This window comes from Molothrus ater, chromosome 16 (genome assembly GCF_012460135.2).
Source record: "Molothrus ater isolate BHLD 08-10-18 breed brown headed cowbird chromosome 16, BPBGC_Mater_1.1, whole genome shotgun sequence".
NCBI classification, from domain to species: Eukaryota; Metazoa; Chordata; class Aves; order Passeriformes; family Icteridae; genus Molothrus; species Molothrus ater.
Window position 1 is genome coordinate 690,465 of NC_050493.2, and position 17,233 is coordinate 707,697.

At 60.2% G+C, this 17,233-nt stretch overlaps 1 protein-coding gene across 1 annotated transcript in view; it reads right to left on the reverse strand.

The window, feature by feature from the left end:
• Positions 1-10,866, reverse strand: part of TNRC6A (trinucleotide repeat containing adaptor 6A) — a 61,037-nt gene extending 50,171 nt beyond the window's left edge. Inside the window, exon 1 of the mRNA XM_036392767.2 lies at positions 10,850-10,866. The gene's annotated coding sequence lies outside the window, so the exon portion shown is untranslated. The remainder of the gene's footprint in view (positions 1-10,849) is intronic.
• Positions 10,867-17,233: the final 6,367 nt, after the last annotated feature.

Sequence of the window (17,233 nt, forward strand, 5' to 3'; positions counted from 1 at the left end):
GGGGACAGCATCTCCTGGAGACTTTTTTGTTCTGGGCAAGGCTGGCACACAGCTGCTGCTTCTGCCCTTAACAAAGTATTCCCTGGACTCCCATTTTCCTCTCATTTCCCTCCTGCCTCTCTCCATGCTCTGAGGGCTGTAGGGATGCCCTGGGGAGCACCAGGACCTCAGCAATGACACTTCACAGCCCCCTTCTGTGTCCCCTCCTGGCTGCCTCCCTGTGCCCTGGGGAAGATCCACAGGGACCCGAGTGCCTGCAAACCAGAGTCCCCACAAACCCTCAATAATACAGCTGTGGATGCATGCACATACCTGTGCATCCATCTCTGCACACCTGTGCAGATGTGTAACACCATCCCTTGAACTCCCTGGCAGCAAGGATGGATATTACAATTTCTGGATTGCACTGTCCAGCAAGCTGGCCCTGCCCTGCCTCTGGCACGGCTGGCAGTCACACAGGAGACAGGCAGCAAGCTGGCCAGGATCCCAGCTTCGGGCTGCCAGCTCACTCCAAGCACTGTCTTCCTCTGCCGGGGGCTGGGTTCTTGACTCCTGTCTCAGTTCAGCGGGTCTGGCAGCCCCGAGCCTCGAGGACGGGGCTGTGCTGAAAATGGCACATCTGACCGTGCCAGGAGGAAAACGCCTGCCCCCGCTCGCTCTGCCCGTCCTGCTGCCCTCTGCCAGGCGCTGGGGCCACCCCGGCCCCGCTGGGGCAGCGCGGCTGGGGGAGGAGGAGGCGAGGAAACGCAGCGTTCTCACCCGGACTGAATCCCATGGATTTCTGAGCAGCTACTGCACCGATAAAACAAAGGCTGCTTTGAAATGGATGCCTGGCCTGGCCGGCTGCCAGCGCCAGGCGGGAGACAAAGGCTGGGAGCACAAATGCAGCGCTGGAAGCGGCGAGCCGAGGATGCTCTGCGGCAGGGAGAGCGCTGCGGTCGCCATGGAGACACAGCGGCCGAGGAGGGGAGGGAAGCGCCGCGCTGGGATGGAGCGGGAGCCCCGGGAGCCCCGGGAGCCCCGGGAGCCCCGGAGCTGAGGGGCACGGCAGGGAGAGCCCTGAGCCCTGCAGAGAGGCTGGAGCGACCCGGAGCTGGCTCCGTGTCCGCCCAGGCTGGGACCTGGCCTGACAGGCGGCGTGAATGGCATCTGCCAAGCGGGCAGTGAAAACGAGGGGGGATCCATGGAGGAATTCTCTTTGCCCCTTATTTCACTGATGCAAAAACTGCAGGGGGGAAATATTGCTTGAATGAGTTCGTGCAGGGGGCACAAACCCTGGGCTGGCCTGGGCAAGGACACAGACAGAGAAACCATCCCACACATCCCCAGGATCTCAGATCACCTGCAGGAGGATGTGGCAGTCCTGTGCAGAGTTATGGCATGGAGGGCTGGTCGTGGTGAGCACGATTTGTGTGCCTGCAGGGTCGTTTGTCCCTCAGGGAGCAGGAGCTGCTCCTGCCCTGTCCCCGTGGCTCTGTGTCCTGCCAGGATGCAGCTGAGGCAGCAGCCAGGGAGCCCTGCCCAGGGCCCTCCTCAGGCAGGAGCTGGTGCCAGGGCACTCTGCCAGCAGCGTCCTGGGCAGGGGAGAGCCCTGCATGGCACCACACCCTGTGCAGACCCTGGGGAGGCCCCTCCACCCCTGGTGACTCGGAAGGGAACAGGAAAAGGTGTCCCACATCCTTCCATACAGCCCTATTGGCTGTGCAGAGCACAGAGGGAGCGGGAAGCAAACTCTCATTTTTTTGGCCAAGGGAGACACTCAGGTGCTGCCACAGTGAGGGCTGTGCAAACAGCCAGAAAGACAGATTAGACCCAGCAGAGCTCACCGTCAGCACACACAAATAATGAGTGCAGGGTAAGAATCCCCAGGGAGGCACTTTTCTAATAAATGACATTTAGATCTATAGCTTTAACAAGTCATCCCAAGCCATTACATTGAGTTAGGGAAAGGGAACCCACAACCTGCCCCATCAGCTCTGGAGAGGGTCAGGGAGGCAGGAATACAGCTGTGAGGAAGGTGATGGGGACACTTTCTGTGCTTGCAGATTTACCACCAGACAATTCCTTGTCAGCTTCACCACTGATAAAAATCACCAGAGAGTTTCCTGTTTTCAATACTGAATTGTGACTGCTCCCCCAAGCAGCCCCACGGGCTCTGCAGCACGGGGAGGAGCAGGAACAGACCCCAGCAAAGTGTGCACGCAGGGGAGCTGTACTGGAGCCCTCCTGGCAGGCTGGCAGCCTCAGGTGGGGGTTTCTCCATGGAAGTTAAGCCCTGCTTCCCCTGCAGAGTGCTGGAGGTCCCCACCCATTCCAGGGGGTGGCTGTGGCAGCCACAGAGCCCTGTCCCCACCTAATCAATTCCCCACCACCTGCTCCTGCCCTCTCAGCAGCAGCTTGTCATCAGCCATCCCCGGGACTCACTTGTTCTTGTGAGCAACTAAAACTTAATTTCTCTTATTTTAATTAAAGCCAAAAATATGCAGTAGCCTTTGATTTCTCTCTTTGCTTTGCAGGGGGAAAAAAAGCCAGAGGGATAAAGGGAGAGGCAAGAGAGAAAAGGCTTTGAGACAAACACACACCAGCTCTGTTGGCTTTTATTTTATGTGTAGCCCTTTCCTTAAAAGAAATAATTACGTTTCAAAACCTCCTTTCCCTGTTCTGAGCACTGCCTCTTTCCACATTAATGCTATTTGCATGCACCATCTCCTCCCACCCTTCAATAATTTAAACCTTCATTTTTTATTCACTCAGTTGTCAGATTCATTTACATATCATATCTCTATATTTAACACCGACTTTGCTCCCCTGTTTTTGTTTTTTCTGACAGGAAAGAGATTTCCCTTCTAATTTAGCCACGTCTGGGGCTGGGGGGATCGGGAGGTGCCTTGGGCTTGGAGGGGTGCTGAGGTCTCCTTTGGTGGCTGCAGCAGGGCTGGCAGGGGCTCAGCAGCCCCATGGCCAAGCCCTCAGCTCCAGGGAGCTCCAAGTGTGGCCTCCTCCCACGTCCCCCTCTCTTCATCCTCCTCCTCCTCCTCCCACGGCCATGGAGAGAGCTCAGCCTCGTTCCCTGCCATGCCCAGGGGAGCACGGTGCCAAGGGGTGGCTCCAGGCTTCCCCTCCAGCCCTTGCTGTGGTTTGCCAGCTCTGCCTTCACTAACAGAGCCGGGCAAAGGTGAGGTGGCTGCCAGCCCTGGCTGTGACCGTGGGGCTGCAGTCCCACCTGTGCCCCAAACCTGCTCAGAAACCGAGGGAAATCACCCAGTAAAGCTTCAGCTGACATTGGAGCCTTCCACACAGCAGCACCGGCCCCTCCTTGTGTCAGTGGCTGTGCCAGAGCAGGATCAGCCCCTCCTGACCCCTGGGAGCAGGCTCTGCCCAGCAGCCACCAGAGTGAGGGGATAGCAGGGGACACAGACCTGCTGCTGCAGAGACCGGGGTCTGAGAACAGACACACAGCAGCACCTGGCAGGGCAGGGAGCAGCTGGCTGTGAGCAGGGGCATTGGGAGCAGCCCTGCAGTGCCAGAGTCTGCTCTGTCCCACGGGAGCAGCGCCGTGGGGCTGAAGGGTCACAGACGTTCCACATGGCTGGGCTTGAGGCCCCGGGAAGAGAAATGGCATTAAGGGCAATTTGAGCGAGAGAACGTGGATGAGACAGGGGTACATCGCAGGGCCAGTCACTGAGGAGAGGCTCAGGTCCCCCTCCCTCATTTTCCACATTACCAGAAAAACAGTGAACTGATCTCAGACAAATGAGCCCCTGGACCCAATTCTTCATTCACGTTCATGAGCTCCTCTTGCAGCACCTTCCCTGCACGGAGACTCCCAGCACCTTCTCTTTGCCACAGTTCCTAAGGAGCAGAGCCATCCCCATGCACCCCAACGATCCATGCACCCCAACGACCGCCGGGGGCAGGCACAGGGCCCGGAGCCGCAGGAATGCGCAGAGGGACCGGCAGCAGCTCAGCGGAGCCGCCCTGATCCTCCCCCACCCGGGGAGGGGCTTGCCCGGGATGGGGGAGCCCTGCCAAGGATGCTCCAGGGCCCACTGATGGTTTAAGAGGCCCGAGGGTTCGGTGGCAGCTGCCCCCTGGGTGGGCACCGATGGCTCATCTGGCACATTCCCAGCCAGCCCAGCACATTCTGCCTCTCCCAGTCTGCCAGCATCAACCTCCAGTGAACTGCGCTTTGCCAGGTTCAAAATAAGCTCTTGTTTGAGGAGGAAATTGCTTTCCGTGCTCCCAGGAACACGTTTGCAGTCCTGGATGGGAGATTTCCGAGGGATTTTAGTTAGAATTGTCCCTCTCACCTGTCCCTGCCCGGTGGGAGGGGCAGCAGGATGGGCTCCAGCACCAGCTCCCCACTATAATGCTTAAATTAACAGGGAAGTTTTGGTAAATTGAAGAATAATTTTCTCTTGGGAACCGATCATTAAATTACAGCATACTAATGAAAATTTACAGCATCTGGAGGGAGGCTGGAGGGAGGGGCAGGGGAGCAGTTTGTCGCTGTTTTCCCGTTTTTCCTGGCTGCAGCCAGAGGCGGGAGCTGCCAGAGCCCAGCCAGAGGAGACGGACACATCCAGGGGCTTGGAAGGACGGCACCGAGCGTGGGGGAAGGTGCAGCGAGGGCAGAGCAGCCCCTGAGACCCCAGGAGAGGTGGCAGGGGATGAGACCCCTCCATCCCCCCTGTCAGGGCTGCGGGCTCGGCTCCTCCATCCTCCCTGCTCAGCTCCATCCTGCATCCTCCCTGCCCAGCTCCATCCTCCATCCTCCCTGCCCAGCTCCATCCTGCATCCTCCCTGCTCAGCTCCATCCTCCATCCTCCCTGCCCAGCTCCATCCTGCATCCTCCCTGCTCAATTCCATCCTCCATCCTCCCTGCTCAGCTCCATCCTGCATCCTCCCTGCTCAATTCCATCCTCCATCCTCCCTGCTCAATTCCATCCTCCATCCTCCCTGCTCACAGTTCAGCTCCTCCATCCTCCCTGCCCAGCTCCATCCTCCCTGCCCAGCTTGGCCCCTCCATCCTCCCTGCTTAGCTCGGCTCCCCCATCCTCCCTGCTCAATTCCATCCTCCATCCTCCCTGCCCAGCTCCATCCTGCATCCTCCCTGCCCAGCTCCATCCTCCATCCTCCCTGCTCACAGTTCAGCTCCTCCATCCTCCCTGCCCAGCTCCATCCTCCATCCTCCCTGCCCAGCTCCATCCTGCATCCTCCCTGCCCAGCTCGGCTCCTCCATCCTGCCTGCTCAGCTCCATCCTCCATCCTCCCTGCCCAGCTCGGCTCCCCGGCTCTGCAGGGGCTCTGCAGGCAGTGGGGTCGGTGTCCCCGCCGTGCCCATCTCCCCTCCCCAGGGCCGGTTCCAGCCGCGCCCATCGCCCTGGCAACGCTGCTCAGCAGCCGGGCAGGAGCAGCGGCCGCGCTCGGCCGCGTTTTTCCAGTCCAACTCAATTTCCTCAGAGCCACGAGGCTCGATAGCTCCGGAGGGCAGAGGCAGGAGCTGCCTTTGGGGAGGGGGTGCTGGGGAGAGCTGTGTCTGGGGGGCTCAGAGTGAGGAAATGCAGATTTTTTATTGCTTTGACCGTACATAATTTAAATATTCAAACTGCTCTGGAATTCATTGAATTATACATGAATTTCCCAGGCAGCATTTTTGTAAATCTTGAAAGGCATTAATATTTTTTTCACTCCCTTCAAAACCTTGGCTAACCCTAAATTTATTTGTTTTTAAATTTTTAGGAATCCAGATCAATCTTGTCCAAAATCACCTTGAGGATGTTGCCTACACTGCTGGGTGATCCCAGAGTTAGTGAGGGACATGTGTCTGTGTTTTATGGCAGTGTTTGGGTCAGCCCGGCCGGGTGAGAGATCCCTGAGCTCCCTCCCATGAGCCTTTCCCGGCCCTATAAACTCTCTGGGGAGCCAGCCAGAGGCTGGAAGGGAAGCAGGGACCCGTGCAGCCCTGTCTGCAACCTCTCCCTTGTTAGCTCACTCCTCATTATCCTTCCCTACCCTTTTAATTTCTCTCTAAACTCAACCAGCTATTGCTGTTCAAACTGAAATAATTAATTGGAACAAAATTGCCACTGTAGGAGAAAAGAACGATTAAACCCATCCAGCGGACAATGGGGCAATCACAGCCTAAGCAGCTAATTACAGGGATGCGGGATAATGACGGAGCCCTGGGCGAGCCGCGGGCTGCACGAGCCGGAGGAGGCTCCGGGCCTGACTCAGCTCCGGGGTGAGCGGCCGCTCTGGAGCAGGGATGGGAATGCGGGACTGGAAAAGCCCTGGGGAGGGAATTCCCGCCTGCACTGGGGCAGCGGGAGCGCGGCAGGCGCGGGCCCCGCACGGCCCCGCACGGCCCCACACGGCCCCGCAGAGCCCCACAGAGCCCCACAGAGCCCCGAACGGCCCCGCACGGCCCCACACGGCCCCACAGAGCCCCGAACGGCCCCGCACGGCCCCACAGAGCCCCACAGAGCCCCGAACGGCCCCGCAGAGCCCCACAGAGCCCCGAACAGCCCCACAGAGCCCCACAGAGCCCCACAGAGCCCCGCAGAGCCCCACAGAGCCCCGAACAGCCCCACAGAGCCCCACAGAGCCCCACAGAGCCCCGCAGAGCCCCACAGAGCCCCGAACAGCCCCACAGAGCCCCACACGGCCCCACAGAGCCCCACAGAGCCCCACAGAGCCCCGAACAGCCCCACAGAGCCCCACAGAGCCCCACAGAGCCCCGCAGAGCCCCGCAGAGCCCACAGAGCCCCGAACAGCCCCACAGAGCCCCGAACAGTCCCACAGAGCCCCACAGAGCCCCGCAGAGCCCCGAACAGTCCCACAGAGCCCCACAGAGCCCCACAGAGCCCCGCACGGCCCCACAGAGCCCCGCAGAGCCCCACAGAGCCCCGCAGAGCCCCACAGAGCCCCACAGAGCCCCACAGAGCCCCGCAGAGCCCCACAGAGCCCCACAGAGCCCCACAGAGCCCCACAGAGCCCCGCAGCCCCACACGGCCCCGCGGCCAAACCACACACGGGCGGGCAGACAGGCGGGCACACGGGGGTCCCTGCACCACACACGGGGGTCCCTGTACCACACACGGGGGTCCCTGTACCACACACGGGCGGGCACACGGGGGTCCCTGTACCACACACGGGGGTCCCTGTACCACACACGGGGGTCCCTGTACCACACACGGGGGTCCGTGTGCTGCAGCCCCGTGTGCACAGTCCCTGTGCAGCCACTGTGGCTCCCTCCCTGCCCTCCCTGCACACATTAAAGCAACATTTAGCTCCCAGTCAGGGGCCTGGGACTTTCCTTAATAAAGACATTTTTCATCTCCCCAGCTCAGCAAGGGTGAGCTCACAGCGGTGTGAAATTGGCAGCAGTCACGGTGTGCACGGTGCTTCCCCAGGTATGGCACAGGGAGCTCCTGCTGCCCAGAGCACATAAATCCGAGTCTCTGCAGTAGCAGCTCCTTTTCTGAAGGATTTCTGTGACTGGAGCTTCTAACAGCCCAAAGGGCTGCTGGGTGCACTCAGGGGGGTTCTGATGCTGGGGAAGCCAGGACTGCCCCTCACCCCTTGTTCTGCTCTTCCTGCCACAGGGAGAACTTGCTGCTGGGGAAATTGCAGCTCAGGGTCTGTGAGATCAGTGGGAGGACAGGGCAGCTCCCACCACCAGCACAGGGCTTTGTGTGACCGCCAGGCCTAAGTGGCGTGGAAGACACAAACCATCAAAATCACACTCATGACAGGGAGGGCACAAACGGCCAGAGAAAACCCAGTGCACATGCAAGCACAGAGCAGCCATGTGGAAGAGCGAGCAGCTGCCTTACTGTTCCCAGTCCTGCGGCACCAGAGGGTGGGACACTCGTCTTGGCACCTAGAGAGTGACGGCTCCTCTCTGACCTTCATGGAGACAAAAGACAGAGAGGGTTCAGCTCCCCTGCAGGCAGGAGCAGCGCTCGGGGCGCCGGGGCAGGGACAAGGACGGGACCATCCCCACAGGAAACCCCGCAGAGCCGGGCTCTGCAGGCAGCACCACGTCTGCCAGGCTCTGGGGATGCACACACACTGCCCAGGCCCTGCTGCAGGCTGAGCACAGGGGGGACACAGGCCAGCCTGCCAGGGAGGCTGAAGCCCTGGCACTGGGTAAATGTGCCTGGCAAGCCGAGGAGGCTTCTGCCAAGAAAAAGGTTTCCTATGAATGTTTTCAGACTGTGGCTAAGCTGCAAACGCTGTGCTCTGCCTCCGCCCTGCAGACTGGTAGCAGGTATTGGGATCCCACCTGGGATGGGGTCCAGCCCTCCTGTGCCCCTGTGGGTCCTGTACCCCGGCTGTATGGGGCCATGCTCAGCACAGGCTCCGCACTCTGAGCTTGCAAAAGAAAACAGGATGAGTTACAGGAACAACTTTGCGCATCCACTTTTCAGAAGTTCAGTGAGAACAGATGGGTCTCTGCAATGGAAGTGAATCCACCCCTGCAGTGCTAAACACTGGGTGGCATCCTGTGGTCCCTCTGGCATTGCCCGTGCCCCTGGGCCAGCTGCCCAGGCAGAGGCAGCTCCTGCAGCCCCGTGGCTCCCTGGCATGCAAAATGCAACGTCAGGAATTGTACCTGCCCCTGAATGCTCTGAAGAGAAGGACTGAGACCAATTGCAGATTTTGCTGCTGCTCCTCCTTCCAGCCACCTCCACCTGAGAACAAACAGCCCCAGCACAGGCCCACAGCCCTGCTGTGCACAGCCCAATTAATCACACTGCTCAGGAAAATGTATTGGCATAATTAATAACATAAGGCATCTCTATTGGCCTCTGCAGAGCAGCAAATCATGAGGCAGCAACACTTGGATGTGTTGACCTGGGTGTCATAAATAATCCATCAAAACATCCCTGCCCGCTCGGGCCTGGGGAGACACGAGAGATACAAAAAGATAATTAAACAAAAGCAGGAGGACTGCACGGGTGCCCCATTAATCACTCTCAGTGCTGTGGGGATGGGACTCCCAGTTTTGCCCTTTTCTCTGCATAGGTTTTGGTGTGTTATGGGCCTGGAAGGGGACCTTCTTCAGAGAGGTCCCCAGACACCTTCACGAAGGTCCCCAGACATTCCAGAGATCCCCAGAGAAATTCCAGTGACTTTCATTACTATTGACAGCTGGTGAGAGACTGATGTGTGTTCAGTGGGAACCCTTCGAGGGGCAGGATCAGGTGAGGGATGAGGATGCAGCTGGCTGTTAACTGAAACGGGATTGAGCATCCCATCAGGGAGATGGTATTTGACAGCAGCAAGGAAAAGGTTTGCTGAAAGAGACAAAAATATTTTCAATAGAGAAAGGGAATCTTCTGGTCAAAACAAAACAAAACTAACGAGTTTGTTTTCCTCAGCTGAGAGGGCAAAGAGGCTGTGAGTGAGCTCGAGGAGCTGGGCCCCAAGGCTGTACCTGGGTTTAGGGGCTTCCATTGAAGCTTCACCTACTAAATTAATTTAATCATGTCTGTCATTAGTCATCTTTGTTGAGTCCTCATTTGGAGGCCATTTAAAGGGGATTAGAGGAAATCTCTGCTCTTTATTCCCTTACAGCAGTGATTAACTCTCTGGACTCACACAGCATTTTCATATTGATGGAAATGAACTCCTAACCACAAAATCCAATGCCACCACCATGGAGCAGGACTCAGAGCCTGCGCTGGGGGAGGAATTGCTGGGATGACACCTGGGGTGCTCATCTGTACTCAAGGCTGAGGATGAGAGGCTGGGAGGAGCCTCAGGTCAGTTCAGCACTGTAAATGCTGTTGGGTAAGATCTGGCATCCTGGGAGGGGAACACCAGGTTCCTGGAAAGAATTTAATTCAGGATAGACCTGACTGCAGGTACTCCAAAATCATCAAACTCCGTGAAATACACAGAGGAAAGCTTTGGCTGGAGATGCAGTTGGTGTTGTTCCAACAAGTGGGAAGTCCTGTAAGGGAATCCTCTCCCCGAGGAGCGACTCGGCTCCCCAGAGGCCCCCGCCGGCACGCAGGGCACTGAATAAACATTTCCTAATCCAAACCAATTCAAACCCACCTGTTGGGCCGTGCCAGCAGCTGGCAGCTCCCCACGGCGCTCCGTGCCGGGCTCACCAGCTCTGCTCGCTGCCAGCGCCACCCATTCCTGGCTGGCCAAGCCAGCCCGGCTCTGCCCGCACCCGAGCGACCCCGGAGCCCGGCACCCCTGACCTGAGCCGGCCGCACCCCTCGTGCTGCCCCGCCGTCCACAGAAACCGCGCTGGCACCAACAGCGCAGGAGCATCATTTACAGAACCGCTGTCCGGGGGTGCCTTCGCCCTCCTGCCGCTCGCCAGGCGCGCCAGGCAGGAGCCGCCGGTCCCGGCGGAGCGGCCTCGGCATCGCCCGCACGGCATCCCCGGAGCACGGCAATCCCGGGTACGGCAATCCCGGGTACGGCAACCGGGGGCACGGCATCGCCGGGGGCACGGCATCACCGGGGGCACGGCAATCCCGGGTACGGCAATCCCGGGTAAGGCAACGGGGGGCACGGCATCGCCGGGGGCACGGCAATCCCGGGTAAGGCATCGCCCGCACGGCAATCCCGGGTACGGCAATCCCGGGCACGGCAACCCCGGGGATACGGCATCGCCCGCACGGCAATCCCGGGGCACGGCAACTCCGGGGCACGGCAACCCCGGGGATACGGCATCGCCGGGGCACGGCAATCCCGGGTACGGCGATCCCTCCCTCCAGCACGCGGAACGCGGCGGCAGCCCGGCGCACAGAGGGACCCTCGTTCCGAAAGCTCATCAATCTTTCCCAGAGCCTTTGGGTTAATTGGAAAGGTTACTCACCCGACAGCGCCAAGGGATCCCGGCGGGAGCGCTCCTCCTGCGCGCCGCAGCCTTGGTGGGGAGGAGAGAGGAGAAATGAGAGCGGCGGGAGCGCAGCGCGTCCGCACCTCGGCCCGGGCCCGGCAGCGGGGACAGCCCGGGGACAGCAGCGGGGACAGCCCGGGGACAGCTGCGGGGACAGCAGCGGGGACAGCCCGGGGACAGCAGCGGGGACAGCCCGGGGACAGCAGCGGGGACAGCAGCGGGGACAGCCCGGGGACAGCAGCGGGGACAGCCCGGGCCCGGCCGGAGCCGCCGCACCGAGGGACCCCCTCCGGCCGCTCCCCCGTCCCGGGCCCGGCACTGACCTGGCCGCGGCTCCGCTCCGGCGGCGCCGTGCGGGGCTCCGTGGTGCCGCACGCTGCGGGGCTCGGCCCCGGCGGCCCCCGGCTCCCCGCGCCGCCCGACATCGCCCTCGCCATCGCCGTCCCGCCGCTGCGGCCGCTCTCCGAACGAATCCTAAATCAAAACGACGCTGGAGCCGCTTCCTCGGTTTGGGCACGGCTCCGGATTTGGATTTAGCGTCTACTGAGCCAAGTCCTCGGTGCATTCTGTGCTAAATAACTAAGGTTAATTTGATTTGATGCACCACTTCATTACCATAAACAGCTCACAGTGTGTCAGTCCTCTGTAATTATGGTTCCTTACAGCCGGCATCTTGTTCATTTTCCATCAGCGCTGGAGCTTCCCTGTGATCCCCTCCCAGCCAAACCCTCCTGCCTGAACTCCCCCCAATAGTAATTAGGTGTCATTTATTCTGCAGTTGACAGTTGCACTCATTTGCAAAAACAGGGGCAAGGACATAAAATTTACTTTTCGCGGCAGCCGCACTTGCCTCTGGTGGCTGGGACAAAGCCGTGCGTGCAGGGGGCCGGCGGGGAGAGGGGATGCTCGGGGGGAAGCAGCTCTGCTGGGGCTGTGCCACGGCAGGGAGCCCCAGCGGCGCCGGGTCGGGCTCAGCAGTGCCCACAGAGAGGCAGACGTGGTGCCGGCCACTGCCCAGGGGGGATTTCTGCCCCTCTCCTGCTGCCAGGAGGGAATTCCCCAGCTCCACATGCTCAGAACTGAACACTGCTGCAACCTGGGAAAAAACTGGGAAGTGACCAAGGAGCAGCACAGAGAAATCCAAAAGCATCCCACAGTGGCTGTGGGAAGAGCTGCAGAGGCCACGACCAGCCTGGCACACAATGGCAGGGCCCAGGAACCCAAAGAGCACAGCAGCAGCACTGGAGAGTGACACAGCACAGGGTGAGAATGTCCAGGACAGGAGAGGAATAAATGACAGGAACAGCCAGTATGCCCCAGGAGCACCCAAAGCCTGAGCAGAATAGCAGTACAGCCATGAACCCACCAGGACAGCCCAGTCTCCTGGCTGCAGCCTGGGCTCCATCTGCCTAGAGGAGCTGCTGGTGGCTGTGCCCCCATCCCTGGTGGGCTCCTGTGAAGCCCCCAGGCCGGTCACCCTCCCCTGGGCAGACACTGCTGAGCTTCCCACCCAGCAGAGCTCCCAGCAGGATGCTCCACACACAGCCCCTGCTGCCCACAGAGCAAACGCAGAGCCCAGGGGTGCCCCTGCTCCCCACAGAGCGAACACAGAGCCCGGGGGTGCCCCTGCTGCCCACAGAGCAAACACAGAGCCCAGGGGTGCCCCTGCTGCCCACAGAGCAAACACAGAGCCCAGGGGTGCCCCTGCTGCCCACAGAGCAAACACAGAGCCCAGGGGTGCCCCTGCTGCCCACAGAGCAAACACAGAGCAAACACAGAGCAAACACAGAGTCCAGGGGTGCCCCTGCTCCCCACAGAGCGAACACAGAGCCCAGGGGTGCCCCTGCTGCCCACAGAGCAAACCTGCTGCCCACAGAGCAAACACAGAGCCCAGGGGTGCCCCTGCTGCCCACAGAGCAAACACAGAGCAACGCAGAGCCCGGGGGTGCCCCTGCTCCCCACAGAGCGAACACAGAGCCCAGGGGTGCCCATCACACTCACTGATCGTTTCTGGCCCTTTTAGCTGCAATATCCCCGAGCTGAAGCGATGGTGTTTGCACAGACAGTGGCCCTGGGCTCTGACAATATAAAATAGACATTGTTAAAAGCCACTTAAGCCTTTCCATGGGAGGATTGTGGACCTCTGGAGCAGAGCCCAGGGGACAGCCCTTTATTGCCATTGTGACCAGGTCAGTTTCTCCAGAACGCAGCAAATTATTTATGGGCTGGTTGGCCTGTTAAAACATGAACACATCCATCACCTTGCTGCTGATCCTGCTCCCACCCTCACAGCACTGCGCTGGGCTCGGCAATTTCCTGGCAGTTGATTTGCTCCAAAGCTGCATTTGGAAGAAAATCCCCACGCCCAGCTCTCACTGTGTCAGAGTTACAGCAGGACCTGCCAGCTTCTCCAAAATCCCGGAGACTATTTTCCCTTCTGGTTCTGTTTCTGCCCCTGTTGCTTTGTTGCATGGTCCAAACAAAGGCACAATTTGGGTCTTTAGTTTCCAGAAGTACCTTAGAGCAGTAAAAATCAAATGTAGCCGTCACCATTGGAATCTGAGCTGCCCTTGAAGCGAGTGCTGGCGGTGGGAGTGGGGATGAGGCAGCGCAGCCTCTGGAAGTGACAAAGCATCGAATCTGGAGGACAAATGGGCTGTGGGCAGCCCGTGGTGAGAATCCAGCAGGGAGAGGCACATTGTGCTTCCCGGGAGGTGCGGGCATTTATTCTGTCTGTCGAGACACAGGAAAGATGGAGAGCATACAAGGAATGGGAATTAGTGTCTTAATCTGCTGCGTTTACTCTCGTCCCTGTTTCCAATGCCTTTGGCCACTCATTTTCCTGCATCTGCTATTTTATTATCATGTCTTTTATGACATTTGCAGATACTTATTAAATCAAAAGGGAGAGCTCTGCTTTGTGTGCTGAGGATCCCAGAGACTCGGTGGAGTGGCTGGGGGTGCCTGGAGAGGGTGTCTGGACCCAGCTGTGCCCTGGCCGGTGAGGAGGGAGCCCCAGCCCTGCCCATTTGGGTGAGAGAGGCAGGAGAAGGAATAAATGCAAGGAGAGCTGGGCAGACCCTGCAGCTCACCCCACTCCTCTTGCCCAGCCCCTCTGGCTGGGGGCCACCCACCCCTGTCCCACACCGGGTCAGAGGCTGCAGGAACCATGCCCAGACCCAGCTGCTGCCCCCTCCGTGATGCTCAGAGAGCTGCTGCAAAGGGGGAGGGAAGAGCTGCTCTCTGTGCCCGCTGGGGACGGGGCAGGAGGCCGCTGGTGTGGGGCCCTGGGAGGACACAGCTTGAGCAGAATGGGCCGTGCCAAACCTGGCACTCCCTCTGGTCCATCCTCCCGGGCAGGAGCCAGGCTGAGCCTCCCGGGCGCTCCTTCCCCTGCTGGCAGCAGCCCCAAGGTGTCCTGCACATCAGCACAGAGCCACACACGGCAGGGACAGCCTGCCCACCCCAGCACCGTCCCCTCAGCCTCCCTGGGCTGCATGCAGCAAACTTGGTATTTGCTGGGGGTCTTAATTACCAATCATTTGTTCACAGCCTCTGATGAGCTCGTTCTGCATTCTCTGAGCTGTCCATGGGGGCTCCCCTCTGCTTCCTTGACTCTGGGTTTAGCAAGGGCTGTGAAACTCAGGGTCCTGGACAGGTCTGCCAGCAGTCCTGGTGTCCTGCAGAGCTCAGCTCTCGTGTTTGAAGGTTAATGCTGGCAGCACGTGCAGCTCTGGAGCAAAGTCAGAAGCAGAAGTGGCTGTAGGAGCCACACAGCACAAGGTCCATGGGGGTGCAGCACTGGGGAGAGCTGCAGAGGGACAGCCAGGAAGGTCCTGTGGGAAGATTTGGAGGAAAGATCTGGTTCCTGGTGCTGGAGGAAGGTCCTGGTGGAAGGTCCCTGGTGCTGGAGGAAGGTCCTGGTGGAAGGTCCTGGTGGAAGGTCCCTGGGGGTGGCTGCTGGAGGGTGGCTGCCCCCTCTTTGCATCAGGAATCTTCCCAGCTCTGTGGGCCCCAGTCCCTTAGGAGAGATCAGCGCACAAACTGCACTGGAAGCAGCAGCAGGGGCTGGAGCAGAAGCACCTGAGGGCAGCCCGTTGTCCTCAGGGAGCAGTGGGAGCAGAGCACAGGGTGGCAGGGCCGGGCCCAGCGCTGGGAGGGAGTGAGGAGGAGGAGGGAGGAGGAACTCTCCCTGCCTGGGGTGGCTCTGGTTTGTGGCTTGAGGATCTCCTGCAGTGGGACGTGGCTGTCCCTCACCGCAGCTGGCGCCTGCCAGGAGCTGTGCCCGGGGCTGCACAGCCGGCGGGGATGCCGAGCTGGCACCGGGGTTTCCAGCACATCCTCTCCCTCATCCCTGCCTCACTCCTAACACAGGGGAGCATTCACAGGAGCAGGTTTTGACGGGAGCAGAATTCCTGCCATGAAACTATTACAGAGCCAATTTAACCCAATAAAAATCCAGAATGCGAGCAAAGTGCTGCGGGAGAGCGAGCGGGGGCTGGGGGCTGGCCGGTGAGCTCAGGGACAGCCGCCAGCCGGGCAGGGACAATCTGTGCGAGCAGCAGGGAAAATCATCCTCCAGCAGCGCCACCGCCGTGCCTCCGATGGAATGGAACGGGAGCGGATTTGGGAGCGGCAGCGAATGCGAGAGCAGGGCAGGGCGGACGCTGGTGCCAATGAAAAGCCTGTGGATGAATGTCAGTGTGGGTGTCAGTGAAAAGCCTCATTCCCCCAGGGGGCAAATCCCGGCTCCAAACACGAGCCCGCGTCTGCCGGAGCCGCCGCCGCGCGTCCCAGGCGTCCGGCCGGGCCCCGGGGTTGGCAGCCGCGTTCAGCAGCACCAGAAATGCCTCTGTCTGCTGCTCCAGCGGGATCCTCAGAGATGCCTCTGCAACACATGGCTCCCTTCGGCGGCACAAAGGGCTCGCAGCGGCCCAGGAACGCTCCGAGTGTTAAATACGGGACCACAGCCGCGACAGCCCCGCACGGCATCGGCAGCTCCTATCGGTGTCAGCCCCAAAGAGCTTTTGTGAATAATTAGTTCAAGGACAGAAAACACGAAGTCGCTACCGGCTGAGCGTGCGGCGGGTGCGGGCGGTGCGCGGGGCCGGTCAGTGCCCGCCGTGCCCCGGGCGCTCTGCCCCGCTCCCGTCCCTGCTGACAGCGGCGACAAAGGCGGCACAGGGCAGTAATTCATCCCCCTCTGCCAGCCGCGGCTCAGCCGGCCTCTGTTCCCACGGTCTCCAGGGAGATGGCGATGGACCTGCATCCTAATGATGGGCAGCGCCCACAGCGGCTCCCTCCGGCCCCGGCGCCGCGGATTCAGCCCCACTCCCACAGTCGGGAGAGCGGGCGGCCCCACTCCGGCGGGGGATCAGCGGGGCAGCGCTGGGGACATCACTGGGGAGCGGCAGGGCACCGGGTGAGCGCTGAAACAAAACCTGCATTGTCTGAGAGCTGCCGCTTCAATGGCAGCCCGGCATCATCGCTGAGCGCCCGCACCGAGCGCCCTCGGAGGCGGAGAGGAGGAGCCCCCAAACCCCCCGGGCAGGACAGGCCCGGTTTGAGCCCCGGCCCCCGCCCCGAGGGCCCTTCGGAGCGCCGGGACGCTGCGGACGGACCCTCGGACATCGGCCGGAGAAGCCGCCCCGCCTTCACGCCTGACCCTGCCCGGCCGGGCCCACGAGGAGCCCGCGCGTGCCCCGCATGCTAATGAGATGCTAATGAAGCAGGCGGCAGCGGCGATTAATTGCTGGAAGGATCTGCTCGCTCGCTCACCGAATGGGAGCCGTGCTGCCGGCGGAGGGCAGGGCTTGGCGAAGGCAGGAGACAAACCTGCCGAGAGTTTGGTGTTTAATTTCCTTTTTGTGCTCACGGAGCGTTTGGGGTCACACGCTGCCGCCAGCACCGGTGGCACCATCACGTGCTGGGGTCAGGGCTCACGTGAGGAGCAAACCTGATGAAGTGACACCGGCGACCCATTTTGCGACGGCCCTAAAAACTTAGTTGTAAAAACGTAATTTATAAAGGGGTTAATGAAATGATTAATTTTCGAATCAGGCTTCTAACATTTAGGACCAAATAATTTCGAGGGGAAGGGGCAGGAGAGCAAGAGACAGGAATGAAGTGCCAAGATTTTGATGAATATTTAATGCACCCTCCACGCTCCTCAGCAGCTCCCGCGCTTGGAGCGGCGCCAGCACCGTCTGAATCCGTCCTTTGTTAATAACCAAATCCACACCGCTCTTGTGGGGTGGTGTTTGTGCCTCAATCAAGCTGGAATCTGTCACAGCAGGTCGGGAGGGACTCAGAGAGCACCCGCCCATCCCACGGCTGGACAAGGCACCGGGCAGGGGCCCA